Source organism: Pleurodeles waltl, chromosome 4_1 (assembly GCF_031143425.1).
Source record: "Pleurodeles waltl isolate 20211129_DDA chromosome 4_1, aPleWal1.hap1.20221129, whole genome shotgun sequence".
NCBI classification, from domain to species: Eukaryota; Metazoa; Chordata; class Amphibia; order Caudata; family Salamandridae; genus Pleurodeles; species Pleurodeles waltl.
The window spans coordinates 910,336,918-910,355,636 of record NC_090442.1 but is presented as its reverse complement, the minus strand read 5'-3'; the positions used below and the strand labels follow the sequence as shown (position 1 = coordinate 910,355,636).

General features: G+C 46.6%; 1 protein-coding gene across 1 annotated transcript in view; it reads left to right on the top strand.

Annotated features, from left to right (window-relative positions):
• The window catches only part of MAPK12 (mitogen-activated protein kinase 12), a 363,201-nt gene that overhangs the window by 225,403 nt on the left and 119,079 nt on the right, over positions 1 to 18,719 (top strand). The window lies entirely within an intron of this gene.

Below are 18,719 nucleotides of genomic sequence, written 5' to 3'. Positions count from 1 at the left end.
CTCTTTGCTCTCAACATGGTTGCTTTAAGCCCTCAATCACCCAACTCTACCACCAAAGTGTAGTAGTGGTGGACGCACACAAGGCAGTTGAAGTGTTGCTTAAACCCCTAAGAGAAACTCCCCTGCTATGGCTCAACATTTCATGTTCTTCCACACCAAACATCTTCTACCTGGTGTGCCTCTCCTCCATGTCCATGTGTGGAGTTTCATTTTTCCCGAGTGTGGTGTGCTGTTGCAGTGGAAGGCAGAGGATGAACTGCAACAACTATATCTCCTAGTGGGGCATCAGTACCACTGTACTTGATGAGCAAAGAGCTCCACATGAAACCTGGGCTGTGCCCCACTTTGATTTGATGGCTACCTAAGTGGTCATTACGGTGCACCACCTGTGCAGGTGCAGAGGATGAGATGAACGCTGTGCCTGCCAATGAATTTGGAAGCCGACCAGGATGCCTATTTGCTCACAATTGCTGAGATGCACATCCATAATTGCGACTTTGGGGGAAGTGCTACAGCCCCTTGTTGGTTTTTCTACTGAGTCCCTCCAAGAAGATCCTGGGTGTGCTACCAACCCACAGCTATGACCACTGTGTCATTCTCTCTTGAGGAATTTGTTGGGACAGGTAATCCTCTTAAACAAGGCTGATCTGCCAAACTGCAAAAAATAAAGCCTCTGCTGTTGATGACCATTTGTCATACAACCTTTGTTTAGCTCTAGGGATCATTATTCGTAAATAAGTGGCACCCACCTCAGCATGTCTCCACCCCTCAAATTGAGAAGAGGACCTACTTGTTGCATTTATTTGAAAATTGCAGTGTTGCACAAGTTTCTTGACAACGGAGCACACTCTGAACATATTAACCCATGGATTACAACATAAAGGGTGATGTCCTCCACATAGAATGAGATCCTGTTGTACTAATCCCTGCTCCAGTTAAAGTCCTGAATAAGAGGAGCAGGGGCAGCTCCTCCATTAGAGCGAGGAGCATTGCCTCGCAAACTTAAATTCTCAACAGAGATGACAAATAAAATGGTAATACGGTTAAATCTGAAAGAGACTTTTAGTTGCAGATAGAGACTTTTAGTTGCAGATTCCTTCCCTTAGAGTTTCGCCCCAAGCATCAGTCTGGATCCGGAGATTTTTCTTCAAGCAGTAGCCCTGCGTGCAGTTAGTTGGCATCGGTCAACTCTGTGTCTGTCGTTGTGGTCACCGGAAATGGCATTGCGGGTCGTGTATAGGAACCATTCCGGCATGCTGACCTCACTTCTTTTCTTTCCGTGCCAGCCTATGCACAGACCCAAAGAGAGCTACCCGTACAGTATCTTTTTGACTCGCCTTTTAACTTTTTGTTGAAGTTTTTTGGCTTCTTGGTGCGTCAAGGATGTCATCACGTAAGACCGGCTTCAAGCCCTGCGACTCTTGTCACCGTATGTTGTCTGTGACTGATCCGCACCTTGTCAGCCTGTGGTGTTTGGCACGCGACCACGGCCTGATGTAGTGCTTTAAAAGCCAGGTCATGAGCCCAAAGGACAGGGCACGAAGAGTATGGTATCGTTAGCGCTTGAGCATGACCATCAATACTCTGATCAGGCTACCTCTTCGGAAGGATCTTCTGTTGCAGCAGGGGGGACGGTTCTCCTCCAGAACCTGTCAATTCTCCACCTTCTTGTGTGGAGATTTAGTGGCTGCAGTTGACAGCTTTTGGCCTTCCGCTCGAAGTCTGCAGTGTTATCTTGGGAGCCAGGTGTCCCTCCACCAAAATGGTATACATCTGTAGATGGAACAGATTTGTGGCATGGTGTACAGACAAGTCAGTTGACCCACCACCCCTCAGCTCATCCTTCTGGGGTTCTTTTGTTTTGTCCTTTCTCTGGCCCAGCAGGGCTCTGCTCTGGGAACCCTCAAGGCTTTTGTCTTGCATCTTGTTTTTCTCCGATTGCCTGATCAACACTTTTTTGTTTAAATCTCCCATTACTGGAGATTTCTGAAGGATCTTGCCTATCTCTTTCCTCCTTCCCGTTCATAATGCCCCAATGGGATTTGAACTTAGTTATTACCTTTCTGATGTGTGGTCCCTTTGAGCCACTGCACAACTGCCCACTTTGACTGCTTACTCTGAAAACAGTCTTCCTTGTAGCTATCACTTCTCTCCGCAGAGTGAGTGAGCTGCAGGCTCTTTCTTCAAAGCCACCTTTCATCTCTATCCATCCTGACAAGGTGGTAATTCGTGACAGGTGTAGGAAGCTGGCCTGGTATGTGGTGAGCATCTATGGTGTTTTCACCTTATACCAGGTCTAAGTATCCCCTATTACTGAGATGTAGGCAGTGTCTAGGAAGCCAGGGCTCTCTAGAGGTAGCTGTGGATGAGCAGCCCAGACTTATCTAGCCGATATGCTAAGCCTATTGAATACCACTATAGTCACACAGCACTTACACACATGAAAGACAGTGTTACAAAAATAAAGGCACTTTATTAGGGTAGCACAAATATTAGGATAATACATATATTAGCAATCAGTAAATAGGATATAACACAATAAGCATTGGTAAAAGCAATATCAAATAGTGAGGGCCCTAGGGGAGGACCAAACCATATACTAAAAAAAAATGGAACGTGAAAGGCAGTCCCCCACCCAAAGAAGTGAAGTCAGTAGAATGGAACTGTAGGAACGAGGAACCCGAACAGGTGAGTATCAGAGGGACAGCCCCCAAGGTGACCAGGGGTGCAGAGGGAAGTACCTGGTTTTCCCCCAAACCAACAGGAGGACTTTGGAAAAGAATTATGCAAAATCCAACCAAGACTGGAACCCAGAGGTGTATCCTGACAGAAGAGTAGCTGCAAAGGAACGAGACCAAGTCCAGTTCGTGATGGGGTGTCCGGTCGTGGCAGGGGCCACTACCCACCCTTCTGTGGATGCAGGACCACGTCGACTGTTGACAAAGAAGGACAGCAGTGCAGCACCGGAGATAGTCGTCCCAGGAGTGATGCAAGTGGTGTGCCACATCGGAGGTGAAGATGCAGTTGGTCAGTAGTGCCGGAAAACCACCAACAAGCCTTCACAAATGCAAGAGACGGAGAAGAAGGTTTACAAGGCTGAAGAGGATCAGCAAGGCCCTGGAGACTCGACCTAAGGAGCGGAGTCCATGGTGACCCTCAGCAGCTGGGAGAGCCACAAGAAGAGGAAGCAGCCCCCACAGGAAACCCACTGCAGTCGCAGAGAGGCCCACTCAGCACACCTGAAGAGGAGTCCCACGTTGCTGGAGCAGCAGGCAGAAGTCTGTACTTTGGAGGATGGAATGCTGGGGGCTGGGGCTACACGGAGCCTGAAGATCCCTGAACGAAGGAACAAACAAGCCTTGGTAGCTGAAAGAGTTGCGGTGCACAGTAGTACTGTCCTGCAACCGTCTCCCAAGTTGGACTGCTGGTAGAGAGGACCAAGATGACCACTCCAGAGCCTCACCTTTAATGCAGGATCCACGCAGTTCTGGAGGAGAGAAGATCCGTGTAGCCAGTTGTCATTGCAGTTGGTGCCTGCGGATGCAGGGAGAGTCCTTCTAACTTCTTGTGCAGGCTGAAGCCTTGCCGCCCTCAGAGGATGCACAGCCAGGGAAATGTTGCAGTTGCTGGAAGGACCTGGAGAAGCAATGTTGCAGAGCGGAATTGTCGCTGTAATGCAGATTGTCGGTTCCTGGAGGGTCCAGTTGCAGTCCCAGTGGCCTGAAGATGAAGTAAATAATGCAGAGGGGCCCGCTGGAATCTCGCACATTGAATCTGAGGACTCCCCCCTCCAGGAGAGAGACCCTGATTAGCCCAGGAAGGGGGATTACTCACCTAGCAGGGTGACCACCTATCAGGAGGAGGCTGTGACATCACCTACCTGACCTGACCTGACCACTCATCTGCTCCCAGGGGCCTCTGCACACCTTGGATTCAAGATGGCAGAATCAAGTGGCCACCTGGAGGAGCTCTGGGCACCACCCAAATGGTGGTGATGGACAAGGGAGTAGTCACTCCCCTTTGTCCAGTTTTGGGCCAGAGCAGGGACCAGGGGTCCCTGGACTGATGCAAATGGTTTATGCAAGGAGGGCACCAAATGTGCCCTTCAAAGTATACCGATGGCTTGGGAAGGCTACCCCTCCCAAGCCATGCAACACCTATTTGTAAGGGAGAGGGTGTTACCTCCCTCTCCCACAGAAAATGTTCTGCCTTCCTCTGCCTGAGCTTGGTCAAGCAGCAGGATGGCAGAAACCTGTCTGAGGGGTGGCAGCAGCGCGGGCTGCCTGGAAAACCCCAGAAGACTGATAGGAGCAATGCAGGGGATACTCTTAGGAGCCCCCAGAGTGCATGGTAACATACAACCAATACTGGATACCACACATGCCCAGGTTCGGAGTTCCCATTATGTAGCTGGACACAGGTAGTGACTTGTGTCCAGTACACGGGTAAAATGGCTTCCCTGCACTTATGAAGGCCAGTGTAATGGAGCCGGAGTTCGTGGGGGCACCTGTGCTCATGCGGGAGTGCCATCACACACAGGTACCTGCACCCTGTCCTCTGGGCAAGGAGGGCCTACCATAGGGGTGACTTAGTGACCTGGTGCAGTGACCTGTAGTGAAAGGGTGCATGCACCTTTTCACGCAGGCTGCAATGGCAGGCCTGCAGACATATTTTACATGGGCTCCAAGGGGTGGCACAATACATGCTGCAGCACATGGGGAACCCCTGGTGCCCCAGTGCCCTGGGTACTTAAGTACCATATACTCGGGACTTATAGGGGGACACCAGTATGCCAATTGTGGGATGTGCAAAGTCCTAAGCAACCAAATTTAGAGGGAGAGAGCACAGTGACTGGGTTCCTGGTTAGCAGAAAAACAGTCAAATCAAACTGACCGCAGGCAAAAAGTGGGGGTAACCATGCCAAAAAGAGGGTACTTTCCTACACCAGGGCCTCCTTTCTACCTAAGGTAGTCATGTATGTTCACGTAGGCCAGTCCATCACTTTGCCTACTTTTTATGCACCTCCACATCCTTCTAAGGAAGAGGAGACTCCACCGTCTGGACTCAGAAAGAGTGCTGGCATTCTGTCTTCATCGTACCAAAGAGTTCCGGGTGGATGATCAACTCTGTGTGGGTTGTGTTGGTGCGAAGAAAGGTCAGGCTATGTAGAAAAGAACCATCTCTAAAATGCGCTACGCATTGGCTAAAAAGCAAATCCCAGAGGGCTTGTGCGCTCACTCTACTAGAGCAACAGCTGCGACCAGTGTGTTAGCACGCAGAGTTCCAGTCCTGGACATCTGCCAGGAAGTAACGTAGGCATCCTTGCACACGTTTACCAAGCAATACTGCCTGGACAATGAGGTTTGAAGGGACGGGTACTTTGCCCATTCAGTCCTGCATGACTTCCTAGTATGATCTGGGCTCACAGACCCTCCAGGGAGGGTACTGCTTGGGTATCTATTCTAAGGTCAGAAATATGCAACTAGAAGTCTCTATCAGATGAATAAGTTAAGTACCTTCGGTAAGGAATTATATGGTAGAGACATATTCTAGTTGCAAATTCCTCACCAATCCACCCATCCTCCGCACTCTGCAAACTGATTTTGAGGGACAGGCCAGGGGTGTGGAATTTAATAAAATAGCTACTTGTCCATGGGACAGGTTGTTTCATAAATCCACTTGGCCTGTAAAACAATCTACTTGTCCCTTTGGCGCCATGTAGTGCAGCAACAAATTATTACAACAATTGCATTAAATAATGGGAGGGGATGTGGCAAAACAGACTGAGCTGCCGACTTCGGAGCTGGGGAATCCGGTTTGAGTCTCTGTGTTGGCTCAACGTCCTTAGATTCTGGGCAAATCACTTAATCTCCCAGCGCCTACAATTCAGCGCCTTGAGACCCTCATAGGTGATTTGCTGTGCTTTGCAAATCCTGGATTGCTATAAGGGCGCTAATCAATCAATCAGGGATTTGTAAAGCTCACTACTCACCTGTGAGGGTCTCAAGGCGCATAAAGGCGCTGATAATAGCCTCTCTGATTATGCCAGGGCTAATACTATACTACGGCTTAAATACTAGCAATTTCCTTATTTTGGCACCTTTCTGCAGATTTACATACTGGGGCTAAAGGTAGTGGTAAGCAATAGTACCTTGGTTGGAATGACCTTTTGCAAACCTACTAATGTGCATGTTTTAAGGGTTTTCACCAGCTATTTTCTAATCTTTTTCCATACTGAGAAAGGTTGGACATTTACTTGTGACAAGGGCAGGACTAAAGCATCTTCCAGGGTTTGAGGCAAAAAATAGTTAGAGGGAAAGTGAACTGGGAAAGTGAACTTGTAAACGCTCAACAGGTTTTCACATGAGCAATTCTACACATGCATATTTGCTTGTGCTAATATACAGTTCATAAATATTTTCCAGTACTACGATTTCCTGGTCTACTTCTGTAAATTCTTGTGAATACATGAAAGCCATAATTGTGCGCTAATGCAAAAACCCTGGGTGCACTTTTGTGGTTTTCTTTAAGAATCGGGGCCCTTATTAGGTCTGGGGTTAACCAAGGCCTTTTGTTTTTTAAAAAATTCTCTCTCTATCCATCCACCTGCTGGCTTTACTGTGAGTCATAGCTTTCTGCTCTTTCACAAGGAGCGTGCTGACACACAGAGTAGTTTTGTTCAGTGCCAGGAACTACTGTGGCAATGTGTGCTTTTTGAGACCAAGCATATTTTTGCTTTTTCCAATGTTTGTTACAATGGTGAGGACCTGGCAGCTCCCACAACAATAACGTTTTACAAAAGCCATGTTACAACAAGACACGCATTGACAGAACCAAAAGACTGACCACCAACTCCGAATTGATGGTCCTTGCCAATGCTTGTTTATTTTCATGTTTCCCATAAAGTAGCTGAAAATGGTTACACTGATTTCCCATTATGACTATTTCTTCGAAGTGCTAGCATGCATCAACACATTTTAATAAATGATGTTTCAAGGAAATAGTACCTAAAGTTTCACAGTAAGTTAGCAAAAAGTTTTTCCCCTAGTTTCATTTCTTTTCAGAATATTTTATTTTGAAAGCAAGGAATCAGTCCTGCTTACAAGCTTCTGAAAACACCTGCATCTTAAAACATTTATTTAGAGTGCCCCGCCCTAATAATAAATGCTTTGCAATAATGAACCATAAATACAAGTTGGAACATCATTAACATAGGGACACAGATATTACCTCAACTGCAGACAGTTCCCTTACCTGTAAACTGGAAGCCAAAGTTTTGTGCTGCAGGGGCTTGGACCTTCTTGTCTCAAGGACAAAATAAACATGAAAACATGTTGTCCTTGACCCCAAACAATATGTCCTGGGTGTCAGGCTAAAGGAATTCTGCACTCATGACAGGGACTTCCCTTTCAGGGCCCTAGTTCTGGCTCATCAGGGTCCGTATTCTTCATGGCTCAATGCGTCTGGTGTGAAAAGAAACTGACGTCAGCATGCCGGGGTGATATCTATATACGACCTGCGATGTTATAGTCAGTGAACACAATGCCAACGACGGACACAGAGTTGACTGACGCCACCTAACCTCATGCAGGGCTCCTGCTTGCAGAAAAATCTCTGGATCCAGACTGACGCCTGGGGGAAATTCCAAGTTAATTAGTCTGCAACTAGAATGTCTCTACCAGATTATTTGTTACTGTGAAGGTAAGTAACGTGTTCTTTATTACCATTTTATTTTTCATCACTCCATCCCGAACCAAGTGTCAGGGCGGGGCCTGCTGAGTGGCAGCAGCTTAGGGGCTGATGGGCTGTCTGTGCACTAGTTTAAGGTGCACATGTCTCTTTGGCCTGCTGTCTTGCAACAGCTTGCCAGACATGCACACTTTAAACCTCTCAATCCAGCTGCCTTAAGACAGCTGGGTTGAGAGCAAGTACATGCATCCAGTGCCCTTGGGAGAGCTGAGTGAGGCCACTCCCTCCAATCCTGGCACTTCTCTTGTGCTGGTTAACAGCTTGAGAGCAGCACCAGGAGTGGTTAAGGAAGTTGGCTGGGGCCTGTGCTGGAGTCTCGAAGAGAAAGAAAACCGGAGCAAGGAGGATCTGTCATCTGCTGCATCGGAGGTGTCTTATTTTATTATGTAGCGCATGTACCCATTTGCCCGCCCCACCACTCACAGTTGCCTGCCACTACTGAAGAGGAGTCTCCTGATCCAACATGCCAGGAACTCTAAAGGATAGTGCACATAAGCAGTGGGGATACATCTCATTCCCCTTCCTAGCTGAATTGTATGCAGCATCACTCTATTCGTTTACATGCTTGCACATGGGTCTGCTGATGCCATCTAGATTACTGATGGATACTTCTTCTTGCAGATTCCTTGTCTTTTTCAATCTCAAGCTCATGAAAGCCGGTAGGTGGTGCCATCAAGCTCTGTCGTGACTTCATTTGTCACAGACAGGACCACACAGAGCCACATATAGATGCCACCCCGGTGCACTTATGTCAGTTCCTTAGTTTCTGCATCTTCTGGCTCTGCTGCCACTGATTTATGGCATTTATCACTTTCATTGGCAGTGTTGTAGGGATGTCGCCATGGAAGACTACATGCTTCAAACTAGGTCGCAAAAAAATGTCTGTCACGGGCCCACCTGACCTCTGTCTTATTTTCTTTGGAACAAATACAATTCCAAGTTGTGAAACAAATGCTTTCTGATGCACCTGAAGAAGATTAGGGGATGGGAGAAGAAACTCTACATGGTTGAGAACAAAAGACAACCCCAAGCTCGATCATGTTCCTAGTCACCCTCATTAGGTAAGTTGAAGAAAACCCACAAAAAAACGACTGCAGCTCTCCGATGTCTAGATCTCATGGAAGGTCCTGTAGTCCATGTATCAACACCTGACCTGCGCTTTGTCATCCTCTTAGCAGCCAATGCACCCTGAGTTCCACAGGCTATTGTTGACCCCACAGCAGTAGACTGTGATGGAGATTTCCCAAATCTGCTGTGGTGCCCTCTGGCATGGCTTATGGGTCCATAGAACCTTCGGGACACCCACCCACATCTATGCTGGAGGCCCCTCTCCTGGCACAGACTGGCTTCACTTGGAGTCTGCCTCGTCTTAAGTTGCTCCATCAGTGCTGCTTTTGCCTCTAGCAGCGTCTGGATCCACCAGGCCCTTACTTGGATGGTTCACCACGGATCATGCCATACAATTGGAGAACAGTCTTGTTTCAGATGACTCTCCTGCTGCTCCTCTTACTTGAAGTCCGTATCTTAACCTCTTAGCACTGGGGGGGGGGGAAGGCCCAGCAGCTGAGCCCTTTTTTGGCTATTTGGGGTAGTTCGTGCTTAGGCCTTCATAACTTTTTGTCCACATAAGCTATCCACGCCAAATTTGCGTCCTTTTTTTCCAACATCCTAGGGATTCTAATGGTACCCAGAGTTTGTGGTTTCCCCTGGAGGAGACCAAGAAATTAGCCAAAATACAGTGAAAATTTAGTTTTTTTTTTAAAAATGGGAAAAAAGGGCTGCCGAAGAAGGCTTGTGTTTTTTTTCCCCTGAAAATGCCATCAACAAAGGGTTTCTGGTGCTGAAATCACCATCTTCCCACCTTTCAGGAATGGGCAGACTTGAATCAGAAAACCACTTTTTTAAACACAAATTTGGCATTTTACTGGGACATACCCCATTTTTACTATTTTTGGTGCTTTCAGCCTCCTTCCAGTTAGTGACAGGAATGGGTGTGAAACCAATGTTGGATCCCGGAAAGCTAAACATTTCTGAAAACTAGACGAAATTCTGAATTCAGCAAGGGGTCATTTGTGTAGATCCTACAAGGTTTTCCTATAGGAAATATCAGCTGAAATAAAAAAAAAAATTGAAATTGAGCTGAAAACAGCAGCCATTTTTCTTTGTTTTACTCTTTAACTTTTTCCTGCGATGTCAGATTTTTGAAAGCAATATACCGTTACGTCTGCTGGACTCTTCTGGTTGCAGGGATATAAAGGGCTTGTAGGTTCATCAAGAACCCTAGGTACCCAGAGCCAATAAATGAGCTGCACCCTGCAGTTGGTTTTCATTCTGTACTGGGTATACAGCAATTCATTTGCTGAAATATGAAGAGTGAAAAATAGGTATCAAGAAAACCTTTGCATTTCTAAAATGGGCTCAAGATAATGTTTTGAGGAGCAGTGGTTATTTGCACATCTCTGAATTCCGGGGTGCCCATACTAGCATGTGAATTGCAGTGCATTTCTCAAATAGACGTCTTTTTTACATACTCTCTTATATTTGGAAGGAGAAAATGTAGAGAAAGATAAGGGGCAATAACACTTGTTTTCCTATTCTATGTTCCCCCAAGTCTCCCGATAAAAATTATACTTCACTTGTGTGGGTAGGCCTAGCGCCCGCGACAGGAAATGCCCCAAAACACAACGTGGACACATCCCATTTTTTTTTTACAGAAAACAGAGCTGTTTTTTGCAAAGTGCCTAGCTGTAGATTTTGGCCTCTAGCTCAGCCGGCACCTAGGGAAACCTACCCAACTTGTGCATTTTTGAAAACTAGAGACCCAGGGGAATCCAAGATGGGGTGACTTGTGGGGCTCTGACCAGGTCCTGTTACCCAGAATCATTTGCAAACATCAAAATTTGGCCCCAAAAAACAGTTTTTCCTCTCATTTCGGTGACAGAAAGTTCTGGAATCTGAGAGGATCCACAAATTTCCTTCCACCCAGCATTCCCCCAAGTCTCCCGATAAAAATGGTACCTCACTTGTGTGGGTAGGCCTGGTGCCCGCGACAGGAATAGATCACACAACGGTCAATGTTGGTCCTTACATGAGGCAGCTGTTGACCCTGGGGTGATCCATTCCTGATGCAGGCACTAGGTGTAGGCACTCAAGTGGGGTAGTGTTTTTATCAGGACAGGTGAGGAATCACTGGGTGGTAGGAATTTTGTGGATCCCAGCATATTCCTGTAGTTTGTGTGACAGAAATGCGAGAAAAATAGTTTTTATTCAACATTTCAGCTTTGCAGGGTATTCTGGGTAAGAAAACTTTGGGGAATCCACACAAGTTACACCTCTGTGGACTCCCCCAAATGTCTAGTTTCCAGAAATGTTTGGGTTTAGTGTGTTTCTCTATATGGCCGCCGAACCCAGGACCAAAAACACACGTGCCTGCCTTACAAAACCAGTTTGTTTTACGATAGATAATTTTGATGTCTCCACAATACGATTTGCGCGGGGGAATTTGGGGCTGAACTAAATTGGGGAGCTCCCAAGAGAGCCCTCTCTCTCTCTCTCTGCTTGCCGCCGCATTCACCTGCTCTCTGGGTTGGGCTAACCCACTATTACCCCGTTGCACAGACTGTGCTTGCGAAGGGACAGCAGGACTGTCCTCATCACCTCCCTCATAATGTACTGGAAGAGGAGTTATCGAATGGGACTCCTCCGTCTGAAAAATCACTCCCAGAGTCTGTGCCATTGTCCTATCCCTCAGATGCTGTCTCAGTATCTGATGTCTCAGTCTCTGATCCTATGTCAGAGCTGTCCTCTATAACCCGAGTGCCGGCAGCAGTCATCCATAAAGATGCCATCTCTGCTATTGGCTAAACTGTTGCTCTAAAACACTAGCCTACGTAGACAGTCACAAAATCGATGGTGTGTGTGAGATACGTGCATTGTAGAGGCCACCTTACCTGCGCTTCTTCCCTCAATCAGCACGTTCTTTCAAGACACTCAAAAAACACCTTGTCACATACCATTCGTCAGTCTTTAGCACCTCCTGCGCCCAGTCCAACAATCATTATTGGTGCTCCCACTCCCTCCTCCTCGGATTCCCTCATTACCACCCAGCAAAAGTGCCCTTCATCTCTCCATAGCCGCCCCGCACATACATTTCATTTGTATTATAGCGCAGGTAATGGCTGACTTTACTAATGTTCTCAGCTATTGACATAAAATACAGATTTGCTCTTTGCAGTAGGCATATAAACCTTCTGCGCTTCTTTATGGCACTAAAACTGCCACTAGACAAAAGTCGGATCCTTTCGTAGCAGAAACATAATCACAATACTTACTTGACTTTTTTATTGCTGCCTAAAAGCTACAGGTGAAATGCGTCAGTTGAAGTATGTGCATTGCTTTGAAGACGCAAGCTGCAACTGCAAGACAACTGGTGGCAAACCTATATATATGTTCGATGGCATGTGTAGCTGCAGATACACATGCTGTGCGCATCCCGCCATCTAGTGTTGGGCTCGGAGTGTTACAAGTTGTTTTTCTTCGAAGAAGTCTTTTCGAGTCACGAGATCAAGGTACTCCTCCCCTTTCGGCTCCATTGCGCATGGGCGTCGACTCCATCTTAGATTGTTTTTTTTCCGCCATCGGGTTCGGACGTGTTCCTTTTCGCTCCGCGTTTCGGTTCGGAAAGATAGTTAGAATCTCGGAAAATTTGACGGTATTGTTTGCGTTCGGTATCGGGTTAGTTACAACAGATCGACCCCGAATTTTGAAGAGCTCCGGTGGCCCTTCGGGGTTTTCTATCCCCCGGCGGGGCCTGGTCGGCCCGACCACGTGCATCTTCAAGGCTAATGGAACGGACCCCATTCCACTTCTGCCCCGAATGTCACAACAAGTATCCTTACACAGATCAGCATCTGGTCTGTAATTTGTGTTTGTCTCCCGAACACAAAGCGGATACCTGTGAGGCCTGTCGAGCGTTTCGGTCGAGGAAGACATTAAGAGACTGAAGGGCGAGAAGACTACAAATGGCTTCGGCGCCGACAGGACAAAGACACTTGGAGGAGGAAGAAGAAACCTTCTCCATCGAGGATTCGGACTCGGACGAGGTCGATCCCGAAAAGACACCAAAAACCGTGAGTAAGATGTCGACACACAAAACACACAGTCCGATAAAGCCCAGGGGACGCCACCGACAGCAGGCCATGGCTTAACCCGGAAAGTAGGTGACCGACCATCGGCACCGAAAAAGGGCACGCATGTGTCGAAGGCATCCGACTCCGGTCTAGATACCGGCACAGAGCAGACTCGACTCTGAGAAACCGGGTCAGGGCAATCTCGGCACCGAGAGAGCGGCACCGAAGCAAGTCGGCATCGAGAGATCGGAACGCCGAAAATGAAAAAAGTGGCATCGGAGCCGAAAAAGACTGCCGAAAAAGTTTCCATACCGAAACATCTGGCCTCGGAACCGAAATCAAGTTCCTACACAGAGGAACAGGGACTGTCCTTACAAATGCAAGGACATAGATTCGGACTAGAACTAGAGTCTATAGAGCCGGATTACACTCAAAGAAGGCTCCACATCCAAAAAGACACAGGGAAGATAAGTACTCTTCCCCCAATTCGAATGAAAAGAAGACTTGCCTTCCAAGAGAAAGACAAGCAGCCACAAGCAAAGGTGGCAAGACAGGTAACCCCGCCACCATCTCCACCACGTTCAACACAAGCATCACCGATAGCCACTCCACCATTGATGCAGTCTCCAACTCATACTGGAATGAGTCAGGATGATCCTGACGTATGGGATCTTTATGATGCGCCAGTATCAGACAACAGCCCAGACTGTTATCCAGCAAGACCGTCGCCACCTGAGGACAGTCCAGCCTACACACAGGTGGTGTCTAGAGCAGCGGCGTTTTATAATGTCACCCTGCATGCAGAGCCTATTGAGGATGATTTTTTTATTTAACACACTATCATCCTCACATAGCCAGTACCAGAGTCTCCCTAGGCTACCTGGAATACTAAAACACTCCAAACAGGTGTTTCAGGAGCCTGTGAAGGGCAGGGCCATAACTCCAAGGGTGGAGAAGAAATACAAGCCGCCACCAACAGATCCTGTATACATCACGCAGCAACTAACACCAGACTCTGTGGTAGTAGGGGCAGCTCGCAAGAGAGCGAACTCACACACCTCAGGAGACGCACCACCTCCAGACAAGGAGAGTCGCAAATTCGACGCTGCGGGGAAAAGGGTTGCAGCACAAGCAGCCAACCAATGGCGTATTGCCAATTCACAGGCATTGCTGGCGAGATATGATAGAGCTCATTGGGACGAAATGCAACATTTCATTGAACACTTGCCCAAAGAGTTCCAAAAGAGGGCCCAACAAGTGGTGGAGGAAGGACAGAGCATCTCGAACAATCAAATACGCTCTGCAATGGATGCAGCGGATACAGCTGCTAGGACAGTAAATACAGCAGTGACCATAAGGAGACACGCATGGCTGCGTACATCAGGATTCAAGCCGGAAATACAACAAGCTGTGCTGAATATGCCATTTAACGGACAGCAGTTGTTTGGGCCGGAGGTTGGCACTGCCATAGAAAAACTTTAAAAAGACACAGATACAGCCAAAGCCATGGGCGCACTCTACTCCCCTCAGAGCAGAGGCACATTTCGAAAATCACAGTTTCGAGGACAAAGCACGGAACCCACAACCTCACAAACAAGGCCCACTTATCAAAGCCAATATCAGCGGGGAAGTTTTCGGGGACACTATAGAGGGGGAGAGTTCCCAAAAAGTAGAGAGAAGTTCCAAAGTCCCAAAACTCCACAGAACAAGCAGTGACTTTGACGTCACAAATCCCCAACACATAACACCAGTGGGGGGGAGACTAACCAAGTTCTACAAACAATGGAAGGAGATAACAACAGACACTTGGGTCCTAGCAATTATCCAGCATGGTTATTGCATAGAATTTCTAAAATTCCCTCCAAATGTCCCACCGAAAACACACAATATGACAAAACAACACATGGATCTTCTACAACTGGAGGTCCAAGCATTGTTACAAAAACATGCAATAGAACTGGTACCAATTCATCAGAGGAGAACAGGAGTTTACTCGCTGTACTTTCTCATACCCAAAAAAGACAAAACTCTAAGACCTATATTAGATCTCAGAACATTAAATATCTACATCAAATCAGATCACTTTCACATGGTGACACTGCAGGACGTAATCCCATTGCTCAAACAACAAGACTACATGACAACACTAGACCTAAAGGATCCATATACCGATACATCCTTCACACAGAAAGTACTTAAGGTTTGTATTCCAAGGAGTACATTACCAATTCAAAGTGTTGCCATTCGGGATAACAACTGCGCCAAGAGTTTTTACAAAATGCCTAGCAGTAGTGGCTGCTCATATCAGAAGGCAGCAAATACACGTATCCCCGTACCTAGACGATTGGTTAATCAAAACCAACACGCAAGACCGGTGTTCACAACACACAAAGTATGTGATAGAAACCCTCCACAAACTAGGTTTCTCACTCAACTACAACAAGTCACACCTTCAGCCGTGTCACACAGCAATACTTAGGGGCGACAATCAACACAACAAAAGGGATTGCCACTCCAAGTCCACAAAGGGTACAAGCATTTCACAAGGTAATACAGACCATGTACCCAAAACAAAAGATACAAGTGAAGACGGTGATGAAACTACTAGGCATGAAGTCCTCATGCATAGCCATTGTCCCAAACGCAAGATTGCACATGCGGCCCTTACAACAGTGCCTAGCATCACAATGGTCACAGGCACAGGGTCAACTTCAAGATCTAGTGTTGATAGACCACCAAACATATACCTCGCTTCAATGGTGGAACAATATAAATTTAAACCAAGGGCGGCCTTTCCAAAACCCAGTGCCTCAATACGTAATAACAGATGCCTCCATGATAGGGTGGGGAGCACACCTCAACCAATACAACATCCAAGGACAATGGGACACTCAACCGAGACAGTTTCACATAAATCACTTAGAACTACTGGCAGTATTTCTAGCGTTGAAAGCATTTAAACCTATAATAAGCCACAAACACATTCTTGTCAAAACAGACAACATGACAACAATGTATTATCTGAACAAACAGGGAGGAACACACTCAACACAGTTGTGTCTCCTGGCACAAAGAATATGGCATTTGGCGATTCACAACCACATTCGCCTAATAGCGCAGTTTATTCCAGGGATTCAGAATCAGTTAGCAGACAATCACTCTCTGGATCACCAACAGATCCACGAATGGGAAATTCACCCCCAAATACTAAACACTTACTTCCAAAAATGGGGAACACCACAAATAGACCTATTTGCAACAAAAGAAAACGCAAAATGCCAAAACTTCGCATCCAGATACCCACAGGATCAGTCTCAAGGCAATGCGTTATGGATGAGTTGGTCAGGGATATTTGCATACGCTTTTCCCCCTCTCCCACTCCTTCCATATCTGGTAAACAAATTGACTCAAAACAAACTCAAACTCATACTAATAGCACCAACTTGGGCAAGGCAACCTTGGTACACAACACTTTTAGACCTATCAGTAGTACCGCATGTCAAACTACCAAACAGGCCAGATCTGTTAACTCAACACAAACAACAGATCAGACACCCAAATCCAGCATCGCTGAATCTAGCAATCTGGCTCCTGAAGTCTTAGAATTCGGACATCTAGACCTCACACAAGAATGTATGGAGGTCATAAAACAGGCAAGGAAACAAACCACAAGACATTGCTATGCAAATAAGTGGAAAAGATTTGTTCATTACTGCCATGATAAACAAATACAACCCTTACACACATCTGCTAAACACATTGTCAGCTACCTACTGCACTTACAAAAGTCAAAGCTAGCCTTTTCATCCATTAAAATACATCTCACCGCAATTTCAGCTTATCTGCAAATTACGCACTCTACATCACTTTTTAGGATCCCAGTCATAAAGGCTTTTATGGAGGGTCTAAAAAGAATTATCCCACCAAGGACGCCACCAGTTCCTTCGTGGAACCTTAACATTGTCTTAACACTACTCATGGGTCCACCGTTTGAACCCATGCACTCATGTGAGATACAATATTTAACATGGAAAGTAGCATTTCTCATTGCCATCACATCTTTAAGAAGAGTAAGTGAGATCCAAGCATTTACCATACAAGAACCCTTTATTCAAATACACAAGCATAAAGTAGTTTTACGAACGAATCCTAAGTTCCTACCAAAAGTCATATCACCGTTCCACTTAAATCAAACAGTAGAGCTACCAGTGTTCTTTCCAAAACCAGATTCTATAGCTGAAAGAGCACTACATACATTAGACATCAAAAGAGCGTTAATGTACTACATTGACGGAACAAAACAAATTTGAAAAACAAAACAATTGTTTGTTGCTCCAAAAACCTCATACAGGGAACCCAATATCCAAACAAGGCATTGCCAGATGGATAGTTAAATGCATTTAAACCTGTTATCTCAAAGCAAAAAGAGAACTGCCTATAACACCAAAGGCACACTCAACTAGAAAGAAAGGTGCTACCATGGCCTTTCTAGGAAACATTCCAATGACTGAAATATGTAAGGCAGCCACATGGTCTACGCCTCATACGTTTACCAAGCACTACTGTGTGGATGTGTTAACAGCACAACAAGCCACAGTAGGACAAGCAGTACTACGAACTTTGTTTCAAACAACTTCAACTCCTACAGGCTGAACCACTGCTTTTGGGGAGATAACTGCTTACTAGTCTATGCACAGCATGTGTATCTGCAGCTACACATGCCATCGAACGGAAAATGTCACTTACCCAGTGTACATCTGTTCGTGGCATGAGACGCTGCCCCTCCCCCCCCAAGTGAAATCCCTGGTGTCTAGTGGTGTTTCGGGCCAGGCACTTCAGGAAGGCCTCGTAAGAAAGGGGAGACTCTCCCCTTTCTTACGAGGCCTTCCCGAACGTGGGGAAGGCAGTTTTCCCCATCGGAGCAGGAAGCGGTCGCAAGGCTGCTTCCTGCTCCGATGGGGTAATCAACATTGTTACGTCGCGGCGCGCTGATGTCACAAAGGGGCGGGTGGGGGGAGACACGGAAGAGCTTCCGTGTCTCCCTGGGACCCCAAAAAAACAAATAAATAACCCCCTCCCTGGTGTCGGCCACTGGTTGTGACCCGCACCAGGGAGGTAGTGCGGGCGTCGGCCAGTGGCCGATGCCCGCATTGAAGGGGTTAAGAGGATAAAAATCATTTTCGGCTCTGATTCTGACAAGATTCAAATGCCTAATCTAGTCCAACAGGACGATGAGGAAGTAAACAATATGCTTCCTTCACAAAATACTGATGGTAGTTCTTATGAAGGTTTACAGAATGCTAATGGCATTTACACTTTGCCTAACTCAGGCCAATCCTCTGTGAAAGTGTATCCTTTGTGATGGTCGTTGGGAGCGCCACTGAAGGGCTTGATCAATCTTTTGCAATTGAAGAGACAAAAGTTAAGCCATTCTACCCAATTGACAGGTTTCTAGGTGCAAGGTCTACATTGCTACATCACATGCCACACACTATGCATGGTTTCAGTCGTACAAGTTAGACTCCTACCACAGTAAACACTGTGCGGGCATTGCATCCAACCTGACACACTGCCAACCTCACTGTTATGAAACTGAGAAAACCGGTCCGCAGCCTCATTACACCAAACTTGGGAGTCAAGTAGAATGGACATTCCGAACCAAATATTGACCATTTTTGATGTACCTGAATTTCTCCATAAGAATCATGTCACTATTCTTAGCTCATGTGCACAGAGGCCTTAAACAGTGAAGATCATGAGCTACCCTCCACCATCCCCTCACCCCAATAAATGGTGGGAGTTACCCATAGTCTTGGTCCCAACGTTAAAATGCACCAATGT